The sequence below is a fragment of the Schistocerca serialis genome, chromosome 6 (assembly GCF_023864345.2).
Source record: "Schistocerca serialis cubense isolate TAMUIC-IGC-003099 chromosome 6, iqSchSeri2.2, whole genome shotgun sequence".
NCBI lineage: Eukaryota > Metazoa > Arthropoda > Insecta > Orthoptera > Acrididae > Schistocerca > Schistocerca serialis.
Window position 1 is genome coordinate 693,405,091 of NC_064643.1, and position 25,381 is coordinate 693,430,471.

Consider the following 25,381-nt stretch of genomic DNA (forward strand, 5'->3'; position numbering starts at 1 on the left):
ACAAAAGTAAACATATTGTTATAATTAGCGACTACGAACGGGGACATTTGTAACTGCATGTTTATGCATACACATTACGTAAACATATCGTTATACAGTGTCGTCCACTTCATACAGACAAGGGTCCCGCTCAACCCAAAACTTAATTTCGAGCATGTGGACTGCTAGGGAAGAAGATAGGACGAAGTGCAGTTTCTAATCACCAAAACGTCCACCCCTGCGCTGGACTACACCCACAATCTCACTTCACCGTCTTAAAGACTGAGGGTCCTTCACACTGTCCACGGTGATCCGTCCGCTGGAGGCAGCAGTGCCAAGTTGTTGGGAACGAAGACAACAATAGACTTCACTATCATCCTCCGAGTTCTCTTTTCGGTTCCTATCACCCATGCCTCTATAATCCGCTTTGCATATTCCAATCTTTGACTACTCCCAATATTTTTAACCCATACTAATTCTCACCATTTCTGTGTATCACAGAGAAGGTTCCATTGGCCCGTTCTTTCTTCTGGCAGCGGTTTTCCGTTGACGTTTTTCCTTGCTCATTCCTTTAAATAGCTTTTGTAATGTACCACATTAAAAAAGAATGCGTGAAAGGAAACGCTCTGACTTAATTCGTCTGAAAGCCAAATGTTCGGAAGTGGGACAAATTGCAGTGACCACAGCAGGAGTGTAATTAAGAAAGATACATAATGAGAATTTCAATTTACATTGAAATTAAGTCTCCTGATTGGTCAAAATTGCTCTATTACCTACTGTTATCATTCTTATCGTTGCAGTCAGGTACAGAGTTGTAATTGGGGAGCAGAAAAGCTTGGAGATCACGGACTGTGATAATATGACGTATCGGGTGACGGAATAACGTACATGTTACACAAAGAAAAGCAGGAATCGGACTTCGTGGCAAGAAATTTAGATAGCAAAGTTCGACTTATGAAATTCGCAATCAGTGGCGCTGGGATGGCGTACATTCGACACGTCATCAAACCAATCGCTTCCCAACATCATTGTAAATTGAAACATGAAAGAAGCCTGTACAAACGGTTCAAATGGCTCTGAGCACTATGGGGCTTAACATCTGAGGTCATCAGTCCCCTAGAACTTAGAACTACTTAAACCTAACTAACCTAAGGACATCACACACATCCATGCCCGAGGCAGGATTCGAACCTGCGACCGTAGCAGTCGCGCGGTTCCGGACTGAAGCGCCTAGAACCGCTTGGCCACCGCGGCCGGCAAAAATCTGTACATACTATTAGTAAAGTGGGTGGTGTATTTTCTAATCAATGAAAACATAGCACATGTTAATTACTTCTATATTAATGAAAGCATTACAGAGACCGAGAAATGGCGTGCTGACATTCTGCGAGACGTGAGACAAAAAAGTGACAAGATGAAGGCTGTATTCCTTACATTGTTTTACAAATTCTGTCATAGTTACAGTCTGACAATGATATCAGTTAAGTAGAACCTTAAAGTGATTACCTCGATGAAGTAACGAGATACCTTAATTTATTGGACGCTTCACGTCCTTATCCTGTCCATTTGATATCGAACCTTCTTCTATTGGACCACATTTCAAATACTGCTAGTTTCTTCGTCTCTGGACTACCGAAAATAGACTTTTAGCTTCCGTACAGTGCTACATCTACATGTACCTGTACATTTATACTCCGCAACGGTGTGTGGCGGAGGGAACTTTACGTGCCACTGTCATTACCTCCCTTTCCTGTTCCAGTCGCGTATGATTCGCGGGAAGAACGACTCCCGGAAAACCTCCATGCGCGCTCGAGTCTAATTTTACATTCGTGACCTCCTCGGGAGGTGTAAGTAGGGGGAAGCAATATATTCGATACCTCATCCAGAAACGTACCCTCTCGAAACCTGGTCAGCAAGCTACACCGCGATGCACAGCGCCTCCCTTGCAGAGTCTGCCACTTGAGTTTGCTAAACATCTTCGCAACGCTATCACGCTTACCAAATAACCCTGTGACGAAACGCGCCGCTCTTCTTTGGATATTCTCTACCTCCTCTGTCAACCCGACCTGGTACGGATCCCACACTGATGAGCAATACTCAAGTATAGGTCGAACGAGTGTTTTGTAAGCCACCTACTTTGTTGATGGACTACATTTTCTAAGGACTCTCCCAATGAATCTCAACCTGTCACCTGCCTTACTAACAATTAATGTTATGTGATCATTCCACTTCAAATCGTTCCGTACTCATACTCCCAGATATTTTACAGAAGTAACTGCTACCAGTGTGTGTTCCGCTATCATATAATCATACAATAAAGGATCCTTCTTTCTATGTATTCGCAATACATTACATTTGTCTATGTTAAGGGTCAGTTGCCACTCCCTGCACCAAGTGCCTATCCGCTGCAGATCTTCCTGTATTGTGCTGCAATTTTCTAATGGTGCAACTTCTCTGTATACTACAGCATCATCCGCGGAAAGCCGCATGGAACTTCCGACACTATCTGCTTTGTGCCATAAGTGCACTTTCAGTGACTTACTCCTTTTTCAGATCAGTATCTGGCGCCAGCAGACTTATTATTTCAGGAACCTTACTTCGCCTATGCCATTCTACTTCAGCTACCTTCCTTGACTCAGCTGGCCTGACTACTCTCGCTTCCCTAAATAGCACACTTCATACCCCGTTGTGTCGTTCCCAGTCTCTATGTTGGGTAAGTCATCGTTCTGCTAATAACTACTCCCCATCACCTTCGTATTTTCTTTGGCCATATTTTGGGTAATTGCGCAGTTAATTCCTGTCAGCAGATGTTCCAAGTCACACTTACTGTCGGCCAGAAGATCGCCGTTAATCGGTATTCATTTTATCTCCACACTTAAAAATTTACTTAGAGGCGCAATATTTTAAAAGACATGTTTTGTATCCGCAAATAGAGAGATGATCAAAGTTCACGGATTTTGGTAGTCATCGTTTCAGTACAAATTCATTCAAAGACAATGCCAGTGCACAAACACAAAGGAAAACTCCCTTTAAACGAAATATCTGTTAGTCAAATCTATTTGTTGAGTTAATAAACAAGAACTCGTAACCAACTAATAGCCTAATCAAAAACTGAATTTCTAGGATGCCTCGACATTGTGACAAATTCCGGCAGTTTTATTTAATAAAACATTTTACAATACGCACTTTATATTGCCAGAGGGAAACAAGCATACGTAAGTGGAGGCCTATCATAACGTATCAAAGTGTTTCTTCCGTGAAAGTAAACTAACTGTACGAGTTAAACTGTGTCAGACTTCTTCCTGTTGAACAATCGTGATGAATGCACTGAAAATTTAATTTACCTACAAATAATTCGCGACATAGTCTCATTTGAAACTAAAAAGCAAAAGAAAATATTTAATATCACTTTCAAATGCTCTGAGCGCTATGGAACGTAACATCTGAGGTCATCAATCCCCTAGAACTTAGAACTACTTAAACCTAACTAACGTAAGGACATCACACACATCCATGCCCGAGGCAGGATTCGAACCTCCGACCGTAGCGGTCGTGCGGTTCCAGACTGAAGCGCCTAGAACCGCTCGGCCACAACGGGCGGCAATATCACTTTCAACCAGGTAATAAACTTCGTAGTGCACGCCTAAGCGAGTTTCTGTTCAGTATACATACAATATGAAGCAAATATCTTTTGTTTCCTTCTTTGTTTCTGAGTTAAAATTAGCTTTGCTGCCTAAGGTTCCGATATGGTTTAATTACGCGCCGAAATATTTTGTTCTCCTTATTTGGTTTTTCTACAATGTTATCTACACAAAAATTACTTTTTCATCTTGTAGACACAACTTTTTCTTTCTGAGATTGCTTATCTGTGCACAGAAATAAGAAAAATATTCTTTTCGTGACTTATTACGTCATGTATGTAAGCCTGCCCTTTGGGAAACGGTAGCATGTTGCAAAAATCTGTAAACTGTACATCGTATACAGAATAACGGGTATAGTACTTATTTCTGGCATAAAATCAGTCATAACCTTACGGTAACGGATTTTTGGAAACAAAACTTCATGCCGATAGTGTGTCCACCAAAAGTGCCCTAGGCCCTATGTGACACTTGACACAGTGATACAGGAATAAGGCGTACGGGGTGACTGGCGCCACGTATTGTGTGCTTCGTCTCTCTACCAGTGACATGAAGTACTCAAGTAGAGGAACTACGCTGAAAAGAAAGTTGCACACCTGCCTAATATCTTGTAGGGCCTCGAGAGCACGCAGAAGTGCAGGAACGCGACGTGGCATGGACTCGTCTAATATCTGAAGTAGTGCTTCAGGGAATTAAAACCATGAATAGTGCGGGGCTGTCCATAATTCCGTAAGAGAACGAGGGGGGTGGATATCTTTTCTAAACAGCACGTCGCAAGGCAGCCCAGATACGCTCAACACTGTTCAGGTGTGGGGAGTTTGGTGGCCGGCGGAAGTGTTTAAACTCAGAAGAGTGTTCCTGGAGCCATTCTGTAGCAATTCTGGACGTGTGGGGCGTCGCATTGTCCTGCAGGTTTTGCCGAAGTCCGTGGGACATGAACGGATGCAGGTGATCAGACAGGATTCTTACATAGACGTATCAGGGGTATAATATGACTCCAACTGCACACGCTCCGCACCATTACAGAGCCTCCACCAGACTGAACAGTCACCAGCTGACATGCAGGGTCCATGGACTCATGAGGTTGTCTCTATACCCGTACACGTCCATCCACGCGATACAGTTTTAAAGTCGTCGGATTAGACAACATGTTTTGAGTCATCAACAGTTCAATGTCGGTGTTGACGTGACCAGGCGAGGCGTAAAGCGTTGTGTAGTTCAGTCATCAAGAATAATCCAGTGGGCCTTGAATGGTTCGCACGCTGACACTTGTTGATGGTGTAGTATTGAAATCTGTAGCAGTTTGTAGAAGGGTTGCACTTCCGTCACATTGAACGATTCTCTTCAGTCGTCATTGTTCACGTTTCTTTCTCGGCCGCAGCAATGTCGTAGATTTGATGTTTTGCCGGATTCCTGATATTCACGGTACCCTTGTGAAATGGTCGTACGGGAAAACCTCATTTCATCGTTACCGCGGGGAGACTGTGTCCCATCGGTCGTTCGACAACTGTAACACCACGTTGAAACTCAGTCTTGATAACCTGCCATTATAGCAGCAGTAACCAATCTAACAACTGCGCCTGACACTTATTGACTTATTGTCTTATATAGGCTTTGCGTCCGCAGCGCCGTGTTCTGTCTGTATTTGAATACGCGTGCCTGTAGCAGTTTCTTTGGCGCTTTGGTGTATAACTATTTCACATACTTTAAATCAGACAGTCGTACACAGGTTACGGCATCGCCTCCTACTGTTGCGAGAGCACCTACCTGACGTGAAAAGTGGTCCATGGTGGCGTCGTTTCGGCAGCAAACATTTGCTCTACAGTTCCGTATGTGTGTGGGACGGCACTGGAGTTCAGGGAGCGAACAGACGGCCTGGTACCATGATGTGCTCAGGTTGCATATCCACCATTCTACGGTAGGGCATTGCCATTTTTTCAGAACAACGCAAATCTTGCATCTACAATTAAAGGATGTCGTACCTATTAATTGTAGTTGTACTGTGTCCCTACAAAACACATACAGTTACGTATTGGCTTTTTTATGCTGCCATCCCAGAAGAGACCACCAGGGAATATATATATGGATTCTTTTACACATGGTTGGAGCATGTAGCACGAGGGCGCCAGATAAACGTATTTCTTGAACCTCTACCAAAGTGAAATGCTTCTTCTTGATCAGCAGAAGACTGCAGCACAATTCCTGAGACCACTCATCTTGAGCTAGTTAGAACGTTCCGTCAGCAGTATGGAGCCTTTGTATGACTCTACTTGGTCCATTATCATAGAGAATAACCTCTAGAAGACAACTATGCATACTGTTTTACCAAGAACCTGTCGCAAAGTGTGCAGTTTGATACTGTGCTGGATGTACGATACGGCTTCCCTATGAGTCAAACACAGTATGCGAAATACACAAACCACCAGCCAGAACCAAAACAGTCAAGACCACTCACAAAGAAAGACGCTGGAAGAGCCATTAAGTTGCTTCGCACTGGGGTGCAGCGTGGCTCGTCTCCTATCTTCTCAGTTGGTCATCCCATAGTTTAGTCTGTACGGTTCTATCGAAAATACGAGAACCCTCGCGAGGCCCTCCAAAGACGATGTATGACTCGGAACGTGTGCAAGACGTTATGTGAGTGTGGTTACCACTACTTTGGTCAGCATCGGCTTATAGATTACGAGATGTGATTATGCCTATGATATACAGATAAGAAGAAAACGCGTTATAAAATAGACATAGAGCTCCATTCAAGCACATATCCGTCATTAAGAAGGTGAGCAGTTTCTTCGATAGCATGAAAGAGAAGCTAATGAATAAAAAATTTGGGAAACAACCATCTTCAGGGGGGGGGGGGGGGGAGGCTTCACCTTAGTATAGCGGGGTTGAATCCGGCGCGGCGGAAGTAGGGCGGTAGTGCGTAAATTGTGCCTTATGAGCCGACGGATTGTGTACCATTGATATCATGGCCGGCGGATTGGCTATAGCATTACTTTCGAGAGCGCCAAATTGGTGGTCTGGTTTTGGGAGGTTCCCTTAGATTAAAGACCAACAGTGAAAACATTTTTTCATTTCATTAATGACACTAACTCCATTGAACAACGTTTTATTACACAACAATAAATAAGTCTTGGAGAAATGCATGTTACAAACTTTTCCTTCTTACTATACATTTATTCACTACCGGTTTCTATCAAGCGTCATCTTCACAGTGAAAATGTATCTATTGTAACAACTTCACATGACACAGAAAACTTTCCACTATGAAAGTGGTCGATGATCGGAAGCTGTAGTGATTAAATGTATTGTAATATTAAGACAGTAAAGTTTATATTACGCATTACTCCAAGTACACCGGTGTTGTTGACAGTTGCCTGAAAAAAAATTTATAAAGAAGACGTTGCTTTTGTGATGTACTTTCACGAGTTGTGGATTGTTTGAAATATGTCTGGTATCTGTGAATGCTGTTCCCTCAAGTTCATTAAAATGCATTCATCACTTGGGATAGATATTTAGATTTGATGAAATTGAGTACTGAGTACTTTTAATTTAGAACCTTCTTCCAAAATCCAATAGTTTAACAAGTGTATATAAGGCCTTATAGTCCATCGACCTCTTGCAGCTGCAATAGGCCCAACTCTAAAGCGTCTGAATCATTTTCAATTGACGATGAAACAGAATGGCCATGTTTCACAGCTTCAATAGGAAACGAACATTCCTGGAGTGAATGTGAGGGCTAAAGAGCCTCCAAACCAATAAATCTACCATGTACATCACCAGAGAGATCAGGTTAAAAAAATGGTGCAAATGGCTCTAAGCACTATGGGAATTAGCATCTGAGGCCATCAGTCCCCTACACTTAGAACTACTTAAAAACCTAACTAACCTAAGGACATCACACACAGCCATGCCCGAGGCAGGATTCAAACCTGCGACCGTAGCAGCCGCGTGATTCCGGACTGAAGCGCCTTGAACCGCTCGGCCACAGTGGCTGCCCAGAAGTCACGAATTTTACGGAAATAATGTTGCGCTTCGACTTGATCTTCAGGATAGATTTCTGTAATTTTCTTCGGACAACTTGCAACGGAACTGTGTCTTAGTCCATTGTCACTGAATCAAGCTGAAAATTGATATTCACCTACCTCAGATCGACGTCTGCCCAGTGTCCTTTCATTCTGCAACGTAGATACTTACATGGTAATGAATAAGCAGCGTTGATGAAAACAGCACCTAACATCTACATTCACTGAGGCCGCGTAAATCTCGTTATGATTGTTCCTGTAAACATTCATAATAAATTTTCAGGTGGATAAACGGACTCCTGGTCTTCACTGAAAGTTTGGGAATTTGGTAAAAGTAGGTTTTATTTTCTCTGCTTAAACATGTCATCAGCCGACATTTAATATGCAAAACTGCTTTTATAAGTTCCCAGTTTATAAGTTAAAGCAGCCAGAATTCTCCTACGTTCATTCAACTGCTTTTATAAGTTCCCAGTTTATGTCACACGTAAAGCAGCCAGAATTCTCCTACGTTCATTCCGAAAATAATCACGTGAATATACAGTCACCTTCTACACTTAACGTTGATTTCTTACATAAGTTATTCAGTGGACTTCTTTCACAAAGATTGCTCGCCGAATGTATTCCATAGTAGAACACAGAACATCGCCACGCGTAAGTCCAACAAGTCACACGCGTATATCTCCCGAACAAAATATCCCACGACTCTCAAACTTCTATAAAATGTTCGTAGCAACGAATTCTACCATTTCTAATTCATCTGAATGCGAAGGTTCAAATGGCTCTGAGCACTATGGGACTTAACATCTATGATCATCAGTCCCCTAGAACTTAGAACTACTTAAACCTAACTAACCTAAGGACAGAACACAACTCCCAGCCATCACGAGGCAGAGAAAATCCCTGACCCTGCCGGGAATCGAACCCGGGAACCCGGGCGTGGGAAGCGCGAACGCTACCGCACGACCACGAGATGCGGGCTGAATGCAAAGGACCGAACATTTATTCATCTTACACGTTTTACGGACGGACACATTTAACATGACCTTCGCGTCTGAAAAGCTAGTCCACGACTCCTCCCCTCCAGCTACTGATGCAACCTAAGTACTGTATCTCACAGTGCGCGGGAACCATACTGACTCCCGATTGGCTGTTCGAAAAGGCCAGCCAATCCGATCACACATTCTAGATCTTATTCGCGCCTAAACTGTTCTGAGCCAACAGAGTTTTTATTCTGACTTTTGGGGCACATAAGTACATCTATGCTTCGTAACAGTATTATAGGTAGAATTACAGTTTGTTACAGTTATAACACATTTTAGTTCGTCGAAAGAGCATATTTATAATCAAACAGACGAACTGTTGTTTAGACCTAATTTCATTAAAATACTAGGTAATGCAGAAATATTGTAATTCTGGCGCCTCGCAATCGTCCGGTTACAACAGTGTCCGACAAACATCTGTATGTGAGTTAATTCAGATGTCCTCCTTTTCGCGGTTATGTTTCTCTTTGTTGTTGTTGTTGTTCTTCTTCTTCTTCATCATCAATATGTCCTCCATCCGTGTCTTGCTCGTTTGCTTCCCCCTATTAGTCCGTCTGTTTCGCCTGTTCTCTTGCAGAAGAGAGACTCTGCGTCAATTTCTTCACTGCCCGTGAACTGCTGTCAAGTTAGTTCAATAATAATAAGTTTCAAAGATTGCCTTGTTATTATGCAGCAATAATGAATCTTGTAAGTGCAAGCTCGTCTTCAAACATCCTTACTTATTAAGCGGAATATCCTCTGTTACATTCAGTTTCCCCGTAGTCCGTGGTTTTATTTTGGTTGGGTACTTCACTCTCTTTCACACACACACACACACACACACACACACACACACACTTTTTCGCGTGTGAATTCTCAGAGATAAAAATTTAAGGATGGCCATGAATACGCACTCTGCTCTTAAAGAGTTTTCTCGTTTTAGTTCTTTTGCTCCTGCTGTGTGAGAATGCTGTTTCGAGGGCTGCTGGAAAGCATTTTCGCCGTCTTTGAGGAGGCGGCTGTGGATCTGAAAGGCGAGGGATTTGCAAGCGCCCATCAATATCGCCGCCAGCCCGACGCCTCCGTCCCGCTGCCGCTAATACAGAAATCTCCCATCCCAGCCCTCCCCCCTTACCACCCCACACTCTGCGTGAGTGGAAGGAAGGGGGGGGGGGGGGGGGGAGGGCAGTACTCCTTTCATTTCCGAGGCCGGGCGAGAAGTCTGCCGGCGCAAAATCGGCGCGCCGCTCCTACAGGTGTACAGGAGAGGCGCTGGCTGCCGTGGCAGGACGCACTGAGTTTTGTTAAGAGCGTCCGTCCCACAGAAACGGGAGACACTTTAGTACCGGAAACTCACGTTTCTCCTTCAGTCGCCTGTCTACCTAGAACTCTGTGGCCTACAAATTTGAATCATGCGATGCTGGTACGACCAAGATTCGAAAGTCAACAGAGTACATTCTACAAGTAACAATACCCCCACCTTCCAGAATACGACAATGCTGTGGATATTACGCACAACAGACTATGCCACAAAGGCTAGATCGTTTTCAACAAGCTGTTATACTTCTGTTAACCAACTTTATGAAGACAATAATACTATCACAGAATAAACCTTTCGATAACTCGCATCTGACAGACACTTAACTAAATTTCAGTAGCCACACATCTACATTCGCGTGAAGATCCTCAGCAATAGACTACTGTGTATAGTATAAGAATATATGATCAGTTGATGCAAGAAAAGGAGGCATTAATGTGAAGAGTGGAAGATTCAGAAAATGACTCACGGTTTGGTACTTTATGTTTGGTGCTACCCTCCATGCTACTCTATCCGGTGCAGGCCTCTTCATCTCCGAGTAAAAACTGCAAGCTACATCCTTCTGAATCTGCTTACTGCATTCATGTCTTGGTCTCCCTCTACGAGTGTTACCCACCGCGATTCTCTCCAGTACTAAATTGGTGATCCCTTGATGTTTCAGAATGTATACTACCAACCGAGCCCTTCTTCTAGTCAGGTTGTGCCACAAATTTCTTTTCTTCCACAGGATATTCAGTACCTCCTCACTAATTGCTTGATCTACCCATCTAATCTTCAGCCTTCTTCTGTCGTACCACATTTCAAAAGCTTCTATTCTCTTTTTGTCTAAACTGTTTGTCGTCCATGTTCCACCTCAATGTTTTGCTACTACACTCCATACAAATACTTTCAAAAAGATTAATGAAGTTAACAAATTCCTCTTCTTCAGAAACTCTTCTTTTGCCATCGCCAGTCTACATTTTATATCCTCTCTACTTCCACCATCATCACTTATTCTGCTGCCAAAATGGCAAAACTCATCTACTACTTCAAGGGTCTCATTTCCTACTCTAATTCCCTCAGAATCCCCCGATTTAATACATTTCATCATCCTCGTTTGCTTTTGTTGATGTTCATCTTTTATCCTCCTTTCAAGACACTGTCCATTCCGTTCAACTACTCTTCTAGGTCCTTTACTGTATCTGACAGAATTACAATGTCATCAGCAAACCACAAAGTTTTTATTTCTTCTCCCTGGACTTTAATTCCGGCTTCAAACTTTTCTTTTGTTCCCTTTACTGCTTGCTCTGTATCCAGTTTGAATAATATCGAGTACATGTTACAAACCTGTCTCACACCCTTCTCAACCATTGCTTCCCTTTCATATCCCTCGACTCTTACAACTGCCCTCTGGTTTCTGTCTAAGTTGTAAATATCCTTTTGCTTCTTGTATTTTATCCCTGCCACCTTAAGAATCTCAAAGAGAGTATTCCAGTCAAAATTGTCAAAGGCTTTCTGTAAGTCTAAAAATGCTATTAACGTAGGTTTGCCTTTCCTTACCTATCTTGTATGAGAAATCGTATGGTCAGTATTTCCTCGCGCATTTCTACATGTCTCCAGAATCAAAACTGATCTTCCCAGAGGTCGGCTTCCACCAGTTTTTCCATGGAATGAACTCGTGTTAGTATTTTGCAACCGTGACGTGTTAAACTCACTGTCCGGTAGTTCCACACCTGTCAGCACCTGCTTTCTTCGGAGTTGGAAGTATTACATTCTTCTTGAAGTTGAGAGTATTTCGGCTGTCTCATACCCATTGACCGCAGCTCGTGGTCTCGCGGTAGTGTTCTCGCTTCCCGAGCACGGAGCCTTTGGTTCGATTGCCGGCGGTGTCAGAGATTTTTCACCTGCCCCGAGATGACTAGGTGTTGTTGTGTCGCCTTCATCATCACCATTCATCCGCACTACGGCCGGAGGAAGGTAACGACAAACCACTTCCATTTAGGACCTTCCCTAGCACGGCGGTGCGGGTCTCCTGGATCGTTCCCCTACTCTTTGTCAAGAAGCATGGGACTTCATTTCCATATACATATTGCTCTCCTTATGGAAGTTTTGTCATGGCTGGCTCACCCAAGGCTTTCAGTAGTTTTAACGGAATGTTGTCTATTCCTGGGGCCTTGTTGCGAATTAAGTCTTTCAACGCTCTGTCAAATTCTTCACGCAGTATCGTATCTCCTATCTCATCTTCATCTACGTCGTCTTTCATGATATTTCCCTCAAGTACATGTCGCTTGTACAGACTCTCCATATACGACTCCACCTCTCTCGTTCCCCTCCTTTGGTTAGCACTGGCTCTCCATCTGAGTTGCTGGTATTCATACAGGTGGTTCTCTTGTCTCCAATGGTCTCTTCACTTTATCTTTCCGCCAGTGATATATGCTTCTAAATCCTCAAGTTTGTCCTCCAAGTATTCGTGCTTAGCAATTTTGCACTTCCTGTCAATCTCATTCCTGTGTATTCCCTTTCGCTTGCTTCATTTACCGTACTGTTATATTTTCTCGTTTCATTAATTAACTTCAATATCTGTTGCGTTACTCAAAGATTACTACTAGCCCTCGTCTTTTTACCTACTGGATCCTCTGCTGCCTTTACTATTTCATCTCTTAAAGCTACCCATTCTTTTTCTACTGTATTGCTTTCTCCTGCTATTGTCAATCGTTGCCTGATGCTCCGTCTGGATCAAAAACTCTGGTTCTTTCAGCTTATCCAGGTCACATTGAGCTACGTCAGAGTTCAGTTGGGTAAGTGTACGATGTCGTCTGCCCTGCGTCGAATTTTATCTCGCTAGCTAGAATAGCTTGCACTGTAACTCTACGTCAGCAGATTACGAGAATGACACTCGTGCTTTTATTTGACATGCACATACACAGAAAAATTCAAATAAGTTTTATACGCTATGCGCAGTCGCATCCAACCACTTTCGCAATGTCCAATGCGTAGCAAAAATTCAACCGTTCTGTGATTAGCTCAGATGAGATAACTATTATTCCTAACCTCGGTTAGCCTCTAGCGATTGACAGTGACTTGAAGAGTCAATAACATCACGTAACACCCAGTGTTTACGTGTAAACACAAGGTACCAATATTACCATTTTCAAAGGTACACGTAACATATACATAACAGCTTCAATTACTTAACGTATTATCAAAACTTCTTCAAAAATCAAATGGCTCTGAGCACTATGCGGCTTAACTTCTGAGTTCATCAGTCGCCTAGAACTTAGAACTAATTAAACCTAACTAACCTAAAGACATCACACACATCAATGCCCGAGGCAGGATTCGAACCTGCGACGTAGCGGTCGCTTGGTTCCAGACTGTAGCGCCTAGAACCACACGGACACTCCGGCCGGCTCAAAACTTCTACTTTAATGCCAATAATATTATTTGCAAAGACTCTCAAAAAGACTTTTATTTACTACAGCAAAGCTGTTCTCAATAGAAAACCACTGTAACTAATGCAAAGTCGTACTTTCACACTATGGTAATACGACGTAATTCAGTTTAATTGATCCGGAAAAATGTTAACGGATTGTCAGTTTATTCTCATATGTCAGTACTAATTGCAGAATATATTGACACCCTTTTTAAAATGATTCAAAGTAAACTGCTTTAGTATCTTTTGTATGTAATTATTCCTCGGGTCTTGGTACTGAGCGAAAAAATATGTCTTTTATTTTGTCGACTCAAGGATAAAATAAACTTACACACTCAGATACTACTACTACCATGTAAATAGTTTCTTTGGTCTGGAACTCTGAACATCAAAATATTAACGATATTTCTTATTTAGTTTTATTTTTTTACATCCAATTTGGAGTTACTTGCAGTTAAACATGATCTCTTTTAATAATTTTCAAGTTTTTATCCAGGTCGCATGACGTAACACAATGAACAACAAATGCTGTTATACGTCAGACGCACTCGCAAATAGTTTCTTGTATGCGAACCTCTTACACTCACACTACGAAATTAAAGAACGAATGTTTAAATTTTACCTGCTTTAGTCAATTTGGGCTCACATATTTTATGATTTATTGGTAAAATACAATTCTGAATACGCTTTCTGAACACACTTGTGATCGAGTGACAGGAAGAAAACTATGCCCCCTAGAACTAAGAAAAAAAAAAAGTGTCACCGCCACATTGAATAGTGCAGTTGAATAGTAATTCAAAGTTCAACCACTTCAGGCGTTGACAATACACGATACCACTACTTCAATCAAATTACGAAAGTCACTCGTCACGAATCCCTTCAATAGTCTTAAAATAGTTACATGGTGTCTCATAGTATGGTTCCAACGTTCTTGACCTTCGATTCCTTTACTTTACACGTTAGGGCATATCGCAGACTTCATATAATACATGCGTGCCATAGGAAAGTAAGACACAGTTCCCAATCTACGAGTCGTTCGTGACTGCCAAACAAAATATAAATTAAAATCGAAACCTCCGCTCGGAGACCACAATAATCCTACAACCAACAACCATCAAATAAGCGCGAATTCTGTCACCTCAGAGTCGGTCAGCAGATTCGCTAACATCCTTTCACGGAACTGTAGGACCCCAAAAGTCCAAATAAGCTAACTTCCACTAGAATTATCCAGCCTCACAATCACATAGCTTACTACACCAGCTCCTAATTCAAATAGGCAAACTCCCTAAACCACGCGACTTCATTCTCAACGTAATTAACCAAATTCTAACATGCGGACCTCACTACTAAATTTCTAAACCGTACAAGTTTCGGAACGAGCTAACCGTGAACTCTCTCAGCAGTTAGACGTACCGATACAGGCAAACTGTTAGTAATGTTGTCTACCGTCGGACGATCTGCTGCTTCGTATTGGCAAAACGGGGACTCAACTAACTGTCTGACAATGTCTGGAAGTCCGGGAACCATATCACAGACAAAATACAACGATTTTTTTGACTTCACAATTACGTTCACATTCTAGAAAATAGCTGTAACGGCGTCTCATAGCGGCCAGATATCTGCGTTGGTGGAATATTTCTGGCCCCAGCCATCGCCGCTGCCCAATCTCTTCTTTGCTGCATAGTTGATGGGTTTTGCGGCCGTTTGTCGTTCTGGATATCTACAACATATACACAAAAATGCTCAAGCAACAATTACAACGCGAGTACATTAAAAGTCTTCGTATGTCTTCTCTGTAATTCACGTGATGTAGCACATTTGTGGAGGCGAACAACGTGTTTTAATGAACGTCAAATTTGACACAGTACAACATCCCCTTAAATATCTCCATTTTTGCAGTTTCTTCAGGTTTAATCTACAATTCATAAGCAATAAACGGTGGTCACAGTCCACATCTTCACCTGGAAATGTCGTAGAATTTAATATCTGACTCCTAAATCTCTGGCTAAGCATCATATAGTCAACATGAAACCTTCCGGTGTCTCCAGGTCTCTTCCACGTGTACACCCTTCACTCATCAGTTTTAAACCAAGTGTTAGCTATGACTAAATTGTGCTCTGTGCGGAATTCCACCAGGCGGCTTCCTCTTTCACTTCTCTCCCGCAGTCCATATTCACCTACAAATTTTCCTTCATTTCCTGACGATCGAGTCCTAGTCCCCGATGACTATTAAATTTTCGTCTCCCTTAGCTATCTGAACAATTACTTTCATCTCATCATACATGTACCTAATCTCCTCCTCATCTGTGGAGCTAACTGCCATGCAAACTTGTACTGCTGTGGTGGGTGTGGCTTCGTGTCTGTCTCGCTACAATAATGCGTTCACTGTGCTGTTCATAGTGACTTATCCAATTTCCTATTTTTTTAAGTCATTGTTAAACCTTCTCCTGCATTTCCCCAGTTTGATTTTGTATTTATAACCCTGTATTCACCTTACCAGAAGTCCTGTTTCTCCTGCCAACAAACTTGACTAATGTCCACAATATCTGACTTCAACCTATCCATTTCCCTTTTTAAATTTTCTAAAATACCTACCCGATTAAGGGCATTCCATCTACGATTCGCAGAACGCCAGTTTTATTTCTCCTGATAACGACGTCTTCGTTAGTAGTCCCCACTCGTAGATCCGAATGAGGGTTACTTTACGTCCGGAATATTTTACCCAAGAAGGTGCCATCATCATTTAACCATACAGTAAAGCTACATGCCCTCGGGAAAAATTACGACTATAGTTTCTCCTTGCTTTCAGCCGTTCGCAGTTCCAGCACAGCAAGGTCGTTTTGTTTGATGTTACAAGGGCAGATCAGTCAGTCATCCAGACATTTCTCCCTGCAACAACTGAAGAGGTTGCAGCCCCTCTTCAGGAAGCACACGTCCATACGTTTGTCTGGCCTCTCAAAAGATGCCCCTCCGTTGTGGTTGCACCTACGGTACGGCTATCTGTATCGCTGAGGCACACAAGCCTCGAGTCATGGGGCTGACAACAAGAGTAAATGTCGTAATTGTTTTAAAAATACGTATGTGAACTGTAAGGAGGACAAACAAACAGCAAAATGCGCTTTGTCTTGGCTAATATGTGTCACTCAAATGCTGAATGAATTATATTATGGTTCAATAAATAAGGAAAGATGAGCTTTAATTTGTCTGCAAACAAACCACCGAATTTAAGTGTGTGTGCCGATAGAAGTGACAGCAAAAGCTCTCACGCGGCGTCAGTAAATGGAGGCCGCCGTGCCGTGACGCTTCAGAATTCAGTTTCAGGGTGGTGGTGTTGATGGATACGTAGTCGGCTTCTAAACTGCAGTGAACTTTTAAAGAGAACGATCCCAACAGCAATTCATTGTAAGCTAATGGAAGTTAACCGAGCGCGTGTAATGGCACGAATACGTTGGTGTTCGTATTTTTCTTTATTTTTTTCTGTGTATTTATGAGAAGTCGCCAGTTTCGACCATTATGACTCATCATAATCGGAACCAGAATCTTATTACGAAAGTAACATGTAATATCATCGTCTAGTGCTCATCGTGGTTACTCAAAATCAGCCGATTTTGTACCCAAGAAATATTTCTCGTTGACGTGCGATCTAGAGGCGTTGTACGTGTTTTAAATAGCGTGAGTGGTGAGTCATAAATAATTTTGTTGCTGTTAAGGGCGGGTTTAGTCCTATTATTCATTACATCTAACGCTAGTTGTATGTTGCTTAAAGCACTGCTACTGAATACACATGCGAACAGTGAAACAACTATTGAGTACCAGTGTGTGTTCAGTTGATTTACGCATACAAGATGATGCTGGAATAAACATTAAATCCACTAAAATCAGTGAAATGTACTTTCTTCCAAAAGAAGGGGAACACGTGCGTGTTATTGCCCTTTCACACGGCAGCTTGTTCGCTATGTTGGGTCTGAGGGGGAAGGCGCCGCTTTCATCTTCGGGAGTCCACTTGAAGGAGATGAGTCTTTAGTGTTTGTATACAAAATAATAAGCGTTTCCTGTAGGTGCCCAGTTGATGTCTCTTCCAGGATAGCCTACTTGAAACTTCTCGAGGATTCAGTAAATTAGAGTCGATAAATGTTGATATATTACCTCTCACTTAGTAAACATCTTTTTTTTCCTCACCTTTGTGCATTTCATCAGATGTCTGATGTGTGATGACTCCAAAGTCAACAGGACTACATTGTCCCCAAACTTAAAGATATGCAGGAAAACTATTGTGAAGGTACGAGACAAGGTAGTGGTGGAAATAAGTTTCTGAGAACAATGCGTGATATATCTCAGTCGGTAGAGCACCTGTCCCGAAAGGCAAAGGTTCGAGTCCCTATCCGGAACACAGTTTTAGTCGGCCCCGGTGATTGAGATCAGCACCCATTCCACGGCACAGAGAAAATTCATTGTGGAAATTTCTAGTCTGTCGAACTGATAACTGAGAGCTAGACACCGGCTTGACTAGTGTAACTCTAGTTTCAGTATCGTAGTGCACGCCTCTTCTAGATACTCCAACGATGTATCCATTTCTAATTATTATCAAAAGTCTCTTGCTCCCTAAGTTTGGGGACAATGTAGTCCTGTTGACTTTGGAGTCATCAGACATCTGATGAAATGCACAAAGGTGAGGAAAAAAAAGATGTTTACTATGTGAGAGGGAATATATCAACAGTTATCGACACTAATTTACTGAATCCTCGAGAAGTTTCAAGTAGGCTATCCTGGAAGAGACATCAACTGGGCACCTACAGGAAAAGCTTATTATTTTGTATACAAACACTAAAGACTCATCTCCTTCAAGTGGACTCCCGAAGATGGAAGCGGCGCCTTCCCCCTCATACCCAACATAGCGAACAAGCTGCCGTGTGGAAGGGCAATAACACGCGCGTGTTCCCCTCGAGAAGACGTCCACAGGGAAAGATTACACGGCGCCGTTTCCCCCGTGGGTTGTTCTGGGCTGTTCCCTCGCCAGGCTATGAGCAGCAACAACAACGCTCATCTTCCCCTCGTATTCTTCCACTTTACGTTGCTGTAACCACGCAGAACCCGGACGTTTATCTTACAACACGAGATAAATCTGTTCAGGAAGATACAAACAAAGCAACTGGGGAAACTGCACTGCCATTCACGTTCAATGTATGGAACTGTAAAACTGGGAAGAAAAAAATGCTTGACGACAGGAAATGTTTAAATCAAAGAAATGGGGTTTTTTGCCCTCGTTGTGCTCAAAGTGAAATATTTCTTGAGTATTCGGAACTAAAAAATGTATACACATGAAAGTTTTATACTGAAACTGTAGGCTCTGTGAATAGGTTATAAATTTGAACTGCTGAGTAGCATTTAACTGGGTGCCGTGATGATAATTAAAGGACATTACGGGATCCTATATAAGTGACAGATTAAGATTGGGACCATCTACATCTAGCCTAATACCCAAGAATATATAGACACAACCCTTTAACCATTGTTCTTCAGAATTAGAACACTCTGAGAGCAAAATGCAGCAGAAGGGAAATTGGTATGATGTCTTTACTGTGGCTGGATATGCTAAGGATTACCATTTTGTCGCTGCAGTACAAAACAGACCGAGGTAACGCCGTCTATATTACACGGGCAGGGTGACTGTACTGCCATTACCGCTGGATTTTATGGAACCCGCAAAACTTTCAAATTCCAAGTGTAAATCTTCTTATTCTCTCTCACACTACGTGCAAACTGTTAGTCTTACAGAAAAATGAACTTAACTCTTTTGTAGTAAATTTAATGTCGTTAAATTTTGTAGCGGAAATCGTTTTCAGTAGAGGCTGTAGTTTTTCGAATGATTCAAGAAAAATGCACAAAAGTGACCTTCAAACGCGGTTTTCATGAATAATGCGAAAACAATGGTCTGAAGCGAAAGCGTTCCCCAGTACAAAATTTATCTGCATTAAATTTCCTATAAAAAGACCCATGTTCATTTTTTCTGTAGGACTAACACACTCTTGCTCATAAATTAAGTATAATTGCAAATGTGTTGCCACACAACGTGGCACTACACAAAACTGGTGCTAATAGCATAGGTACATAGGGAACACACACGAGACACATCCGTAAGTCTACGGTATTGCTGACAAGTTGAGAAAACTGTCCCGAAACATATGTGCTACAAAACGCCACTGTTTCCTGCGCATGCGCCCCGACATCAATATGCGATATGATCACCACGCACATGTAGACAGGCCGCACAACAGTAGAGTCACCCTGCCCGTGGAATACAGACGGCGTTACCACGGTCTGTTTTGTACTGCAGCGACGAAATGGTAATCCTTAGCATATCCAGCCACAGTAAAGACATCATACCAATTTCCCTTCTGCTGCATTTTGCTCTCAGAGTGTTCTAATTCTGAAGAACAATGGTTAAAGGGTTGTGTCTATATATTCTTGGCTATTAGGCTAGATGTAGATGGCATACTCTGGATCCGGTAGTCGAGCATCTGCTGGGGTATAGCCTCCCATTCTTGCTCCAGTGCCTGTCGGAGCTCCTGAAGTTTCGTTGGGGTTTGAAGATGTGCAGCGATACGTCGACCGAGAACATCCCAGAGGTGCTCGATGGGGTTTAGGTCTGGAGAACATGCAGGCCACTCCATTCGCCCGATATCTTCTGTTTCAAGGTACTTCTCCACGATGGCAGCTCGGTGGGGCTGTACGTTATCATCCATGCGGAGGAAGGTGGGACCCACTGCACACCTGAAAAGGCGGACATACTGGTGCAAAATTAGGTCCCGATACACGAGACCTGTTACAGTTCCTCTGTCAAAGTCACGCAAGGGTGTACGCGCAACAATCATAATCCCACCCCACACCATAAAACCACGACCTCCACATATCGTGTGACGAGGGCCTCCCGTCGGGTAGACCGTTCGCCTGGTGCAAGTCTTTCGATTTGAGGTCACTTCGGCGACTTGCGCGTCGATGGGGATGAAATAATGATGAGTAGGACAACACAACACCCAGTCCCTGAGCGGAGAAAGTCTCCGACCCAGCCGGGAATCGAACCCGGGCCCTTTGGATTGACAGTCTGTCGCGCTGACCACTCAGCTACCGGGGGTGGACGACCTCCACATAGGCCCCTTTCAAGGACATTAAGGGGTTGGTATCTGGTTCCTGGTTCACGCCAGATGAAAACCCGGCGAGAATAACTGTTCAGACTACACCTGGACTCGTCCATGAACATAACCTGAGAACACTGTTCCAATGACCATGTACTGTGTTCTTGACACCAGGCTTTACGGGCTCTGCAGTGACCAGGGATCAGTGGAATGCACCTTGCAGGTCTCTGGGCGAATAAACCATGTCTGTTCAGTCGTGTGTAGAATGTGTGACTGGAGGCAACTGTTCCAGTGCCTGCGGTAAGGTCCAGAGCACGGCTACCTAAAGTACTCCGTGGCCATCTGCGGGCACTCATGGTGAGATATCGGTCTTATTGTAGTGTTGTACACTGTGGACGTCCCGTACTGTAGCGCCTGGACACGTTTGCTGTCTTCTGGAATCGTTGCCATAATCGTGAGATCACACTTTGTGACACACGGGGGGACCGTGCTATGACCTGCTGTGTTTGACCAGCCTCCAGTCGCCCTAATATTCTACCCCTCATAACGTCATCAATATGCGTTCTTTGAGCCATTTTCAACACACAGTCACCATTAGCACGTCTGAAAACATCTGCACACTTACTCGCGCACCGTTCTCTGACATGCACTAATACACCTCTGCGTATGTGGACTGCTGCCAGCGCCGCAGTGTGACGACCGCAGGTCAAATGCACCGCATGGTCATACCCCGAGGTGATTTAAACCTGCAAATCGCCCACCATAGCGTCGTTTCACCATGTATCAGCGTTATCCTTAATTTATGAGCATGAGTGTAGTTTGCATGTTGCGACCGAGAGAATATGAAAATCTTCCAGAAGATTGTGTTATGCCGCGTGTAAGAGGAGGGATGTCTAGCAGTGTGCGTTGGAATTAGCCAGCAGTAGGCTGATGAACTATGGAGACTGCAGATTATCATTCCACGAAAATTGTGTTCCCGTCGATCAGGATCTCACAACGGTCATGTGAATTTGAAATCAATTAGTTCAGGTAGGCCATACACTGTGCTATTCAGGAACTCAACAACCCCGCGCAACTAGAACCTGCGATGACAGTGCTCAGAACCATTTGAACCAAGATCGCGCCCAATGTTGCAAGAAACGCCAACGACGGACACGAGTGGCAACTCTTAGTGTTTTAAGCTGAGTTCGGGTCTGCGTACAGCATCGCGATGGACATACATGTCAGCGTCTGGAGGCTTCGAAAACAACGAAAGCTTCCTGACTGCATTCGTCATCCTCATACAGACCTAGATCCTAGACTGATTGTATGGAGCGCCAGTGAGTGCACAACGTGGCCATTTCTGGTATGGGCAGCCAGTAATTTGTAGGGCACCGTTAAAATTGTGAAGTTTTAAGGTCAGCTGCTAAGCACTCGGAGATCTCAGAGACATTATCTTTCAGCAAAGTAACGCAAGATCTGAGATTGCCAATGCTGTTCTGCTCTGCCTCGATACGACGTATGTTCGCCTTTTAATCAGGAGCAGATTCTCCAGCGCTGCTGAGAGACCTGCATGCCACCGCTCGCCAGATCCTATGGGTGACGAACTCTGGCATACTTCTGAAAAAAAAAAAAAGGTTCAAATGGCTCTGAGGACTATGGGACTTAACTTCTGAGGTCAGCAGTCCCCTAGAACTTAGAACTACTTAAACCTAACTAACCTAAGGACATCACACACATCCATGCCCGAGGCTGGATTCGAACTTGCGACCGTAGCGGTCGCACGGTTCCAGCCTATAGCGCCTAGAAACGCTCGGCCACATTGGCCGGCCATACTTCTGAATCGGCATGGAATGAAGTACCAGTATCCCTCTTAGAAGCTAATTCTCACTCTACATCCATCTAAATTAAAGCCACTGTTGCCGCCAGAAGTTCCAAAGGATAAAGCTAAATTTCGCACACTGTAACCCCCCAAATCACGCACAATCTGGATCATGTAACCTTCCCACTACAACGGTATACGTACGATAAGTAAACTTTTGTGCATTGGTATATTTATCGGAGTTGAAATTTTAACAGAAAGCAGTATAAAGTAACTAATGATATTTTAGCTATGTGTCTCGGAGATATGAACATACCACTACTGGTTTTTGGTACTGTACATGATGAAATTAATGCAGTATGTACCAAATTAATTACGTGCTATTAGTTACGTGTTATAGTTGCCTTATATTATCAATCCATTCATAGTGCAGCATTATACTTATTCACATCTATTGTTAGTGCTGTGTTGACGAAGGATATCAATCAGGTTTTCACCAGTTTTCTTACGTTTATAGCCAATTGTAGGATAGACAAGCACACCAGTGCTTCCGAAACTGTATTTCCTTTAAGCGTTTACATTGGACACCTGAGAACTCTCACGGTCGCTTGTTATTGCGGTGAAATAAAGTAATGTAATGTAGACCTCAGAACACAAAAAGTTTGCCGACACCCAGAATTCTAAGTCCAGCCATCTGCATTATGTGGCAACATGCGGGATGTCGAAGTGTCCGCAGGAAGTTTTTACTCGTTGTCTAGTGGCAGTCGGCTCTCAGCCGTGTTGTGAAGCGGACGTGCGCTGGGCTCTGTGTGGCGCTCCGCCAGCCGGCCGTTGTTAACTCGCGCGGGTAGTGGTCTTGCAGTGTAAAGAGATCGCCTCGAACGACGATGGTGCTTTCTTACAGAAAGTCCATGATTAAAGTAACGTTCGATGCGCAGTACGCACGACCTAACGCATACGAAGGAGAGCGATTCCTGAGTGAAGTAATGCAAGGCGATGCACAGGAACTTACCGGTATACATCTTTCGATCGTCTCCAGCACAGTTTACCTGAAACTTGTCGATGAAGCAGCGTACGAACGATTTCTTCGCCGTTTAAATTTGACATGCTTTTTTCGCTGCTTCTGCGACAGTACTCTGACCATTTTGTGTACCACGGGAAATCAGCTCCGTCGTTTGTTAATTTATTTGGTATAAATTTCGCAATTGCTGTCGATACTATTACTTTGAATTGAAGCTACATCTGGTATCCACTTATCGGCGCATTGTTAATCCTCTTAAGAGAACAGTTATCCGCTTTTTTGAACAGGTAAATGTTTCGTTTATGTTTGGAGCATTTGGGAGTTATGGTATTCAGTCTCGCTACTACAACCTTGTATCCGTTTTGATGCTCACTATTAGCTGAGGATTATTTGTTGCTGAGAGATCAGGTGTGTTTTCACAATCATTTACTTTTCGCATGGGCCCATGAAGTAACTGCTCGAAATAATTTCCAGAGCTTTTAGCACAATTACGGATGACGTTTTATGCGTACCTCCGGATTTAAACATGTATTGCCGTCAAAATGTCGAGGGTAAATAAAAGTCACCACCAACTATAATTGTGTGAGTCGTGTACATGTTTGAAATTAAACTCAAGTTTACTTTGAACCTTTCAGCAATTGTATCATATGAGTTGTAAGTTCGGTAAAAGGATCCAACTATTATATTATTCCGGTTGCCAACAATGACCTCAATCCTACATTAGTTTCGATACGAGGTAATCTACTCCTAACAGCAACAAACACGCCACTGCCAATATGTTTAGTCTACATTTTCTGAACACCGTTAGATCCTTCGTAAAAATTTCGGCTGAACTCATCTCCGGCATTATCGAGCTCTCTCTGCCTATAACGATTTGAACATAGGTGCTGTCTGATAGCGCTTGAAGCTCTGGTACTTTTCCAATACAGCTACGGCAATTTATAACTGTTATACCGATGGTTCCCAGATCTACCTTCTTCCTGTGTTCGACCTGCAACATTTGAGACTAGAGACCTTTTTGTGTACATATGTACGACTTTGTGTCTGTTCTGTCGGAGACGTCCGTTTATATATGTGTGTGTATGACAGGATGACGGCTCCATGATATATGCTTCAGTGCGGATGCATTAATATCGTCCGAACTCGTAGGGGAGTCAATCATTTGCGAGTAGGGGGTCAATGGACAAGGGACTCCGCATTTCAGCTTGCGATAAGTTGGAAATTTATGTCGGTCAGCTATTGTGTCCGTATGGCCGAAACGGTTAAGGCAATCGCTGATGACAAATTGCGTTCGTATGGAGTATCGTCTCAGTTGTGTGACTGCATTCGTGATTACCTCTTAGAGAGGTCACAGTTCGTAGTGGTAGACGGTAAAACATCAAGTAGAAGTGATATCTGGCGTTCCGCAAGGTCATGTCATAGGCCCTCTGCTGTTCCTGATTTACATGAATGATCTAGGTGATAATCTGAGCAGCCCCCTTAGATTGTTTGCAGATGACGCTGTAATTTACCGTCTAGTAAAATCATCAGACGATCAATTCCAATTATAAAATGATCTCGAGAGAATTTCTGTATGGTGCGAAAAGTGGCAATTGGCACTAAACAAAGAAACGTGTGAGGGCATCCACATGGGTACTAAAAGAAATCCGATAAATTTTGGGTATACGATAAATCGCACAAATCTAAGGGCTGTCAATTCGACTAAATACCTAGGAATTACAATTACGAGCAACTTAAATTGGAAAGACCACATAGATAATATTGTGGGGAAGGCGAAACAAAGACTGCGCTTTGTTGGCAGAACAGTTAGAAGATGCGACAAACCCACTAAAGAGACGGCCTATGTTACACTTGTCCGTCCTCTACTGGAATATTGCTGCTCGGTATGGGATCCTTACCAGGTAGGATTGAAGGAGGACATCGAAAAAGTGCAAAGAAGGGCAGCTCGTTTCGTGTTATCGCGGAATAGGGGTGAGAGTGTCACTGATATGATACGTGATTTGGGGTGGCAGTCACTGCAACAAAGGCGGTTTTATTT

General features: G+C 43.1%; 1 protein-coding gene across 1 annotated transcript in view; it reads left to right on the plus strand.

The window, feature by feature from the left end:
- Nucleotides 1-25,381, plus strand: part of LOC126485035 (pikachurin-like) — a 779,910-nt gene that overhangs the window by 608,214 nt on the left and 146,315 nt on the right. The window lies entirely within an intron of this gene.